Raw genomic sequence first — 10,878 nt, 5'->3', positions numbered from 1 at the left:
TATAGTGAGGTGTATAAGTTAGGTTACATGGCTGGTTTGTTGAATGCCTCTTCCTCCCTCCCTCTGCCCCCACTTCATCCCCTAAAAGGCTTGATGAGTCTCAGTGCAAGACATAGCTGACTCCACCCTCACTCAGGAAGTCCCTGTCCTTTGAATCTTCATCCTGACCTCTGGCTAGCTCATCTTTCCTCTGCCACCCATCCCACTGTTCTCCTCATTTGCCCCGGCTCCTCTGGACTTCTAGGCAGAATGGTGGCATAGGAAGGGAAGCTTGTCCCAGAAAAGAAGAGATGTATCATGGCTTCGTACTTTCCTAGAGGTATACCAAGTCCCTTCAGGCGAACAATCTATGGACGAAGATAATCACTCTGATGGAAACATGCTGGAGTTAGGTAGATGATTATATGGAACCTTAACCTAGTAGACAATGTCCCTTATTGGGCCCATTTCCATCCTGACAGCCCCTGTCCTCACTTGCCCCATACCCTGGGGATGGCCTGTGGCTTCTTACATTAGGGACTCCTTGTTCCCTGCACACTTGGGGCTCTAAAGGAGAAGAGAGGGCTTTGTACTCTAGAAATTGTATATTCCCCTCCCCACAGTTGGCATTCATTTCACAGAATATTATGAAGATTAACCTTCAAATGTGCTCGGAGATGCTAAGACTCCTCTGCGTGGCCTCATACCTCCTGTTCTCCCTGACTCCTCTCTGGCTGGCTCTTACCTGCTGGCTGTTGAGTGATTTGCTCAGTGGGAGAGGAAGCTGAGTAATGGTGATGACTCACCCCTGGAATCCTGACTAGTGAAAAGGGTGAGATCTGAGGATTCTGGTTCCAAACCAGCCTGGGCAGTAAAGTCCCTGTGACTCTTATCTCCAATTAACCAACAAAAAGCCAGATGCTTGCCACAAGGCCTGGATTTCATGGGTCTCCAGAGCATCAAATGATGTCTGACCTAATATCGGGTCCACCTGGTGTAGGAAGAGTCTCTAAAAGTACTTCCATGATCTGGGGTGAATAGTCAACTCCTTTCTTTCACCGAAGAAGAACTGTGAATTGAAGAATACATTCCAGGTGAGAAACAATGGAGGTGGTTTTTGCTTGTGTAAACTCAGGAATGGGCTGGCAGAGAGGTGTGACTTCTGACCCAAGCAGTGGAGTCTGGGCCACTGACAACTTCCTTCTGATACTTTCCTTCCCTCTTTCTGTGCAGTTCCAAGCGGTGGCAAGAAGCTAGATGTCTGAGAAGCTACGATTCAACAATTTAACTTGTAGGTTTTATAGGGCTACATATGCTACTCTACCAAGTAGTATAGTTTATAATTTTGCCATGATATCTGTTCATATCAACCATTCACATTTGTTGCAGTGTCAGCAGTAAAACCATATGAAAATTTCATATCGTATTTATATATTAACAGCACATGCTAAGAGCCAGGTAACTGCTAGCCAAGTTCATGAATATTTGGGGAATCTTGTGACAAACAGTGTGAATCTTTAAGTTTCCAACGTACTCACTTTCTGAATGCAAGGAATTCTGAAAGTATTGCAAGGTCACGTTCAGCACATTGTTTCTCTCCATTCCAGAAATAGAGCTCACAAAGGTCAGGCTAGTGAGAACCATCATTTCCATTTGATGTTTTGCAGGACTTGAAGAAAGTAGCAGATATTTTACGTGTGCATTTGGTGCCCTCTAGTGACAGGGTGAACACTCTCCACTCATAAGCTGTTAAAGCTCATGAGTATTCTTCCTAACTTTGCCTTGGGGGGGGGGTGGGGGGGGGGTGGGGGGGTGGGGGGGAAACACTCAGAAGCTAAGTACTTCCTCTGTAATTCAGAACACAGAATTCGGCAGACAGCTTCAGGGCTATGAAATAGAGTTCTTAAAAAGCAGTGTGGGGAGGCCAGGAGTTTGGCTTGCCCAGCATGCACGAAGACCAGGGTTTGATTCCTTGGTAGCACTTACATTGAAAAAGCTGGAAGTGATTCTGTGGTTCAAGTGGTAGGGTTCTAGCCTTGAGAAAGCCCAAGGACAGTGCTCAGGCCCTGAGCTCATGCACAGAGCCCTTTTTTTTTTTTCAAAAAGAAAAACACAGTGGGTGAGGGTGGCAGAAGATTAGAATTCTCCTCATGACCTATGTAACTGTAACCCCTCTGGACATCACCTTTACAATAAAATTAAATAAATAAATAAATAAAAAGAATTAAAAACTTTTTTATTGAATCCAATGAGACTTTATTACTGGAGTGACTTTTCCCCAAGTTTTCTTTCAATGATATATAGAAGAATTACACTTACATAAGTCAGGTAATGAGTACAGTTTGTTTTAGACAGTGTTATTCCTCATTTTTCTTCCAGTTTTTCCCCTCCAGACTCCCCTGTCTTTTAAGAGAAAAAAAAAACTTTTCTAACTTTCCCAGTGTCAGAGCTGAGTTTTCAAACAGAGTTAGTGTAATTCAGATAGATACACCTCTCAAAGCATACCATCTAGAAGAAGGTGAGACAAAGTAGGAGTCATTCAACTCAGCACAAGTAGCTCATGCCTATAATCCAGCTACTCAAGAGGCTGGGATCCTGTGTCCTAGTTGGAAGCCAGAACAGGCAGCAAAGTCTGTGAGACTCTTAACTCCGATTGAGCAATTAACCACCAATGCACTGCAAGTGGGAGCTGTGGCCCAAGTGATAAAGTGCCTAGCCTGGAGCAAAAACATTTCAGGGTCTGTGCCCAAGCCCTGAGCTCAAGCCCCAGGAACACAGCGTACTCACACACAAGTACGTGCACACGCGCACACGTGCACACACACACACACACACACACACACACACACACACACACACCCAATAGCAGTCCTCAAACATCCCACAACCTGAAACTGACCCTCAGCACACTGTGTCATCCCAGTGGCCTGCACTAACTTAGCCCTAAGCAGCAAGCACACTATCGTCCCCAGTTCCTCTCTCTGAGTCATCATCAGTTGCCATTCATTGTCTGTTCTGGACATTATTGCCTGAGTCCTCATCCTAACTCACCTCTGAGACTCCACCCAATCCATTCTCTCCCCCACCCAACCCTATTTGTCCTCCATATTGCTACTTGTTCTTCCAGAAAACACACTGGGTCGTCCAGATAGCTTCATTTAAAATGATCCCGTTCATTTCTTTGGCATCTTCTCTTTCTTTAGACACAGATACACCGATAGAACCCTGTAGCTCGTGCCACTCTCCTATGCAGTCACACGCTCAGCCCTCAGTGGGGAAGCCCCAGGCCCCCTTGCAAGGCCAGCAATGCCATTGCCCTCTAGGAAGCATCCCACAAATTCTGCTGGAGGTGCTTTGGCAGCAGGACCTGTCAGGGGAGGACTGCTTTCCTTGTTTCTTCAGCTGCTCCAGAGGAGGACTCCAAGCTTATTTTTCCAGTGTGCCACAGGGTCGCCCAGCATGCCCTAGTATATATGTGCCATGTACACATGGATAAAGAATGTAAAGTCACCATGTTTGCAAATGGAGATGATGTACCTTTGATGCAAAGTAAAGACTAACACCAACAATGCACTGTCTGTAAAGATCTGAGGAGTAATTAGGATATGGTACCTCATAGAGTGGAGTTCTATCTATCTATCATCTATCTACTTACCTACCTATCATCAAAACTGCAATATGCATGTGCACTCATCCATCTTTCTGTGAGATACATATATAGACAAGAAAGGGAGTTTGATCTTCTTATAGGAACAGTAGAAGTTCAGAAAAATCCAGTGAGCTCTCTGATCTTATGCTGACTATATGTATTGGGTTCCCATGATTCCTTGCACATTCCTTGACTGATTTTGTAACCAATGGAAGTATATTCAAGGTCAAAGTGTTACTTCATGGAATCATTTGCCTATTATTCCTTAGTTTCACCCTGGGAAAGGAAAGTGTGTTTTTACGAGTAGGCAATCAATCATTGCTCTTCTGACCTCCTATAGATATACTGAGGCATAGTCAGCTGAAAAAACAAATTGAATAAGCAAGTTGCCCTTTCATCATTGTGTCCCAAAGTTCCTGCCTGCTGCAATAGCTCATCTATTCAGAATGGAGTGTTCTGGATGAACCAGACACACAGCCCTCCTTTCAATTTCAGACTTTTCATAAAACACTGGCTGGCTGGTTGGCTGGCTTGCTATCTTGAGGCTAAAGCAAAGCACAGAGTGGGGACAAAAAGGAGACATTAGTTTCCAAGACCCTGCTGTTAAGATTACTTGCTTATGGCTTTAACATAGACAAAGGGAAGATTGGAAAAGACCTGACTTGCCAGAAAGCCATTATGCAAATGTAAAAATCCAGCATGAAGTCTTACCCTCTAAAGATTCTTTCCACAACCAGCCCTAAATTAATTGGTGCTCCAGTTACAAAACTGTTTCTCTTTTCATGTTATAGAAAAGAGGTAAGAATCTAATTACATTTATTTAGACACATAATTACTTTTTTCTATTGTTTCCATGTTAAAGTATTCATAAAAGAAGTTAGGCTGTGTGCTGGTGGCTCACACCTGTAATCTATTTACTCAGTGGGGATGAAACCTGGAAGCTCAGTTTGAGGGGGAAAAGTCTGTGAGATTCCATTTCCAATTAAGTAGCAAAAAACTAGGCTGAAGTGGTGACTCAAGTAGTATAGGACCAACTGGGAGTAAGCAAATGGAGTCAGTGCAAGACTCCAAGTTCAAGTTCCTGTTCTGGTAACCAAAAAAGAAAAAAGAAAAAAAAGGGAAGAAAAAAAGGAAAGAGGGAGGGGGGAGAGGAAGGAAAGAGATGAAGGGAGGGAGGGAAGGAGGAGGGGAGAGAGAGAGGGAGGAAGAGAAGAAAGGAGGGAGAAGAGGGAGGGAGGGAGGGAGTGAGGGAGGGAGGGAAGGATGAGGAAGGAAAAGAGGGAGGGAGAGCCGGAGGGAGGAAGAAAGGGAGGGGACGAGTTGAGGAGTTTAGGCTATTACACTCCACTGCAATTCTTTACCATTTTCTCCACTTTTCCTGGGAAACCAACACTGATTCCCAGTGGATAAAAGGAGACTCGCCTTTTACTGGGGTCAAAAGCACAAATCCAACGGTCAGATTCTAGGGAAATTAAAGGGATGTGGATAAACAAAGTGATAGATAACTGAACTTAGCTGTAATCTTAAGATGTATAATGTATATTGTGCAACATCCTATTTAATTCCACTGAAATAGGTGGGGACCACACAAAAGAAGGCTGGAACTATCAGGTGTTGTGGTCAGAAGATATGTGCTTTCACAGAAAAGCCAAGCAAGGGCATGAATGGGTCGGTCCCAGGGCTCACACACATCACTGAGTTAAAAATACAAAAACATTGTCTTGAATTAAGTAGTTTTTAAAAAAACTGGGCAGAGGTGTACAGTGAGCAATAGATGGCCTGTTATGCAATATTCAGCATTGTATGCCTAGTTGACTAGATGATTGCCTCCAGTTATCAAGCACTAATCTAGGTGTTACTCTGAAGGATTGGTGCATGTGCTTCAGACCTGCAATCCACAGACTTAATTTATCCTCCAGTATCCAGGTGGTCCAGCTCTTATTATTTGAGCATCCTCAAAACAGATTGAAGAGTTTCATAGTTGAAATTGCAACTATGGACACTGCTCCAACTCTTTCTCCAGAGTATCCAGCCTGTTGTTCTGCAAGTTCCACAATCACTTAAACAAATCTCTTGCTTCAGACAGTCTTAGTATATATTTTCTACTGGTTTTGTGTTTCTCTCTTCTGTTTCTTTGGTGAATCTCTAGTCAATCATGTTCAGATTGTAAGGACCAAGAAGAGTAGAACATAATTTTCAATGAATAGTTTCCAGTGAAAATGAAAAAATAGTGTTAAGTAAGGTCATTCTCCTGAAAACCTTACTCATTGTAAAAGTCAATGTGGACCATTGAGTCGCCCATAACTGAGCTCTGGCATTGACTTTGAAAGTTTTAATCCCTTAGATTTGGAAATGACCTGGATGGAAATTTTGAATGGGAGCTCTTCTTAAGACAGCTGGCCTGTTACCTTTGTTCAGGAAGCAGCCTGATTTGCCCAATCATAGCAGTCCTTTCCAGTCCAGCTCAAGTAGATGTCCCAAAAAAGACTATGTCCATTCTTCGTGAGGTCTGGTATCTTTTCTATAGCTTTTGGTCTCAAGAACACAGAACTTGAGTTCAGTTGTACAAACGCATCCACAGAAGCAGTACCACATATAACCAACCAAAAACTTCTGTGAATGCTCTGGTAAGCATGGAGATCTATTCATGTAGTCTTAAGAATAACACCATTCATATGATCTTATGAAATTTGTTCAGTCTTAGCCATTCTTACCCTAATGACATTGCAATGGGAGGCTTAACATTCTTGTCAAAATTTCTTTAGCTAGAGTTGTAAGAGTTGGGAAATTTCTTAAAATCTAGATATCTTGATTCTTTTAGGGGACAATCAGCTGATGTGTCATAGTCACAAATGATATGGAAAGGCCCACGATACTGTACTTGCTGCCAGTTTCAGTTGTGTTCTTTGTGTCTTAGCTGAATCCTGTGCCTTGCCCTGGAAGGAATCCTTCTGCTTTGTCTTTTTTCTGTACCCCGCACTCAGCCCTTTATTGCTGCCCTCTTTTCCCATTAAGCTACCTTCCTGGTCTTTCCTTAAGGTGAAGATAAAACTCTTTATCATTATAGTTACTAGGAATACAACATTCTTTTTGTTGAGCTGGAGTTCTTAATGCCAGGATTTGGTTTTCTTAGCTTTGACTTAACAATCACGAAGGTTCTGACTGATCTGTCTCTAACATTTTGTTCCCCAAACTTGTTTCTTGGGTAAATCTCTAGCCAGTCCTAGTCAAATTGTGAGGACACAGAAGACTAGAACATAAATATTTTCAATGACAAGAAAAAAATACAAACCAGCATCCCAGAAGTGTTAGTCAGTTCTAGTTCTGGTACATAACTTTATAGGAAACCAGGGACTTACATAAATCCATAGACCAACTTGTTTGAATACAAAGTCAAAGCTACTCTTGGAAAAGAGTAAAGAATGACCAGTCTTGTGGTTAAACCCCACTGAGCTCTTTCCTTTAGTCTAGGATCATGTTTCCACAGCTGGCTGGCACTGAAGCTGTCTTTCCCAGGTCTGTACATACAGCATCACTGTGGAGAGATGTTCATCAGATACAGGAATGCAGAATATGTGTTTCACTACAGGAGTGGAGAGAAATGGCAACTTATCATGTCCAGAATATTGTTTTAAAAACAGTAATAAACTCAAATGAAACATGGGTAAGAGACTTGGTACCTCAAATGGGAAGATACCTAACTAGCAAATATAGAAATAGTCACTCAATTTTATTATCACTAATGTAAAAATTAGGCAAATCAAAACAAAAATAAAGTGAAGAGACCTACCAATGTCAATAGTTGACAGAGATGTAGGACATTAGTGGTGGTAGGAGGGAAAATTCAGGATTAATCATATAGACATTTTAACCTCTGCTGAAAAGGAACATACCCAAATCTTACAGCCCAGAAATTCTAGTAATATTTATCTATAGTTCTAACAGAAAGTCTAGGCGTATACACTAAAAGAATTGTACATGATAGCCATAATTCCATTATTCACTACAGCCAGATACCAAAAACAGCTCAACTATCCAGCAATGAGAAATCAATTAAAATGATATAACATTATATAGGAAGGCAACACATCCTGCTGTATACAACACTCATAATTTATACAAATACAATGCTTAAGTCAGAAACAAAAAAATATGTACTGCATAATTCCATTAATATAAAATTGCATTGAGTGGCAGATGATCTATGGATATTAGAATTCAGGAGTGTTCTTTGGGGAGCAAGCTATTCTTTTTTTTTTAATGGTCCAATTGTATTTATTTTCTTTTTTTATTGTAATTAGTAAAAGGGTTACATGATATTTGCCAGATAGAAGGTGCATTAATTCACATACATTGATTCCCTTTCACATGTCTTGGTACCCATTTCCCTCCCCCCCACACCCCCCACTCGTCTTGGTTTTCCCCCCTTCCCTATCAAATTTCAAATATCCAAATACAAATAAATTCAATATATCAGATAACAAAGTGAGATACTATACCAATATGAGATAACCAAGGGACAGCAAAGGAGATGAGAGACAACATAGTACATTAAGGACAACAATCATTCATTATATGGCTTTTGTTTCAATATCCTGGAGGTCCTTTCAATTAGCTTCACATTATATGGCCTTATGTATCAAGATTTTGCTCTATTGCAGATCTCTGCTAGTAGAGCCCAAGGTTTCTACTGATTATGACGAATGAGGGAACTTCTTTTCACTAGGGTCTGTGAGTTTATCCAGGTATAAACAGTAAGGACTTACTTTATAAATGTTAGTGCCTCTTTCCTTTCTTGCAACAACAAAGGCCTGTTCCAGGGTTCACACTTTTTTTTTCCTGCAGGTCTTGGGGCTAAAACTCAAGGCCTGAGTACTGTCCCTATGTCTCTTTGTGCTCAAGGCTAGAGCTCTACCACTTGAGCCACAGTATCACTTTTGGCTTTTTCTGTTTATTGGAGTCTCACAGACATTTCTGGCTGGGCTGGCTTTGAACCTTGATCCTCATATCTGTTTCCTGAGTAGCTAGGGTCACAGGTGTGAGTCTAGAGTGCCTGGCTTTACCCATCCTATTTGCTTGTCTAGCTTTTTGCTAGTTAACTAGTCTCTTGCACTTCTCTCTGTGTGGGCTGCTTTCTAACCTGTTTGTAAATCTCAGCTTGAGAAGCTAGGATTATAGGTTTAAGCACAACTTGCATTTAATTCTCAACATGAGTTCAGTTTAAGAATTTATATTTAGAAGACTGACATCATTTCTAAGTTTTTGGTTTCTTAATAGCTGGTCGTGCCAATTTAATTTTTTTTTTGCCAGTCCTGGGGCTAGAACTCAGGGTCTGGGTACTGTCCTTGATCTTTCTCAAGGCTAGTGCTCTACCTCTTGAGCTACAGCACTACTTTCAGCTTTTTCTGTGTATATGTTACAGAGGAATCAAACCCAGGATTTTGTATATGCTAGACAAGCACTCTGCCACTAGGCCACACTCTCCTGGCCTTGGCAATTTAATTATTTTAAATCTGTATGTGTGCGTGCGTGCGTGCGCGCATGTGTGTGTGTGTAACAAGTTTGAACTTAGGGCCTGGGAACTGTCCCTCAATTTTCTGTCCAAGAACTCAGGATAATAAATGCAGAAAAAATTAATTTTATTTTAAATTTATTTTTTCTTTTGTAAGAACATAGCCATTTTTGGAAGATAATTTAGCAGATTTTATTCAGTGAAACAAACCACAACTCTTAAGTCTAACATTTAGTAATTTACCTGTTATGAACCCAGAGTCCACACAAAACCCAGCAAACAAGAGAATTAAGGCAGCTTTATTTATCTATCATTGTCAAAATGTAGACTCAACCATGATGTCCTTCAGTAGGTAACTGGAGGAGTAATGTGTTATATCCACACAATATATCTATTTGTGCTCAGGAGATGAACTGTCCAGCTATGCAAAGACACAGAGGAAGCTTAAATGTTTAATACTAAGCCGAAGCCACTCTAGAAAATGAAAGGATTAACAGGTGTCAGGGAGTTGGGCTTAGGGTGGGCTTGAACAGGGAAGTAAATTTCAGGGTATTAAAAATACTCCATGATATTTTAACGATGACCATGCCATTAGACATGTATATAAACCCATTCACTACACAACCTCCAAGGTGAATCTTGAACCATAGACTCTGAGTGACTAATTTGTCAATGATGTTCCTCAATTTTAACAGACTACTTTGTTGGGTGGGACTGATAATGGGCGATGCTGTGAATTTGTGGAGACAAGAGACACAAAGGGGAAAAAAATCTCTTACTTTCCTCCTCAATTTTGTTCTGAACCTAAAATTATTCTAAAATAATTAAGTCTAAAGAAAAAAAAAACATACATTTATGGAGGTTACAAGAGGGCAAATTAAAACCAGCACCAGGGAGGTCTCATGAACAGGCCTTAGCATCCTCCTGCCCATCCCTTTTATCTCCTAAATACCTTGAGTTCTCTGACCTTGCTGTTAGCAACTCTACTGTATCTGAATGTTACAATTTCCCTAGCAACATGGTGCTCTATGTTTCTATTCTACAAGAATGCTGGGCAGTCACTAAGCCAACTAAGACAAAAAATATGAGTCTTTGTAATACATTATTAACAATGCATTTGAAGATCACTAATACAGCATTAGGAAATAGCCAAAGTTTTATTTATTTATGACACATTTACATACAAACTGACTATCCAATATGTCTTTTTGCATAATATCACCATATCCTGGGAGTAAAAGTCCCCATTTCTTCATAATTTATATTCAATCCAACAACTTTGAAAATACAGCATGTTATCAATTTGGCATCACAAATCAAAAAGTCCTATTTAGAATTGTTTCTAGCCAAGAAATGGGGTAAATTAAATACATTAAGTAGTTCAACTGACCCTGAGTATTGGTACTTTGCATAACTGAATAATGCACATTGAATATAGTCATCTGCACCCTTTTTTTACTTCTACTCCCTATCACACTATCTTGGTTTCTACCAAATAGCTGAGGAATGAAAAATGAGGAAGCAAGATGATAAGAGGATCATAAGAGTAAACCACCAGCTTTTTACAACTTCACAAGTGTGAGACGGTTCGGATCTACCTTGGAAACTTAACAAGGGGCAAGGGTAGGGCTTAGCCATATAGAATTTGCTCAGCATGTTTGATGCCTTAGGTTCAAAACCCAGCCCTATAACAAACAATAAAATAAGTGATTATAAGGAGGATTCTTAGAACTGATCC

The sequence above is a fragment of the Megascapheus bottae genome, chromosome 10, assembly GCF_031878675.1.
Source record: "Megascapheus bottae isolate mThoBot1 chromosome 10, mThoBot2.hap1, whole genome shotgun sequence".
In the NCBI taxonomy this organism is placed as follows: Eukaryota; Metazoa; Chordata; class Mammalia; order Rodentia; family Geomyidae; genus Megascapheus; species Megascapheus bottae.
This window is presented reverse-complemented; position numbering follows the sequence as displayed.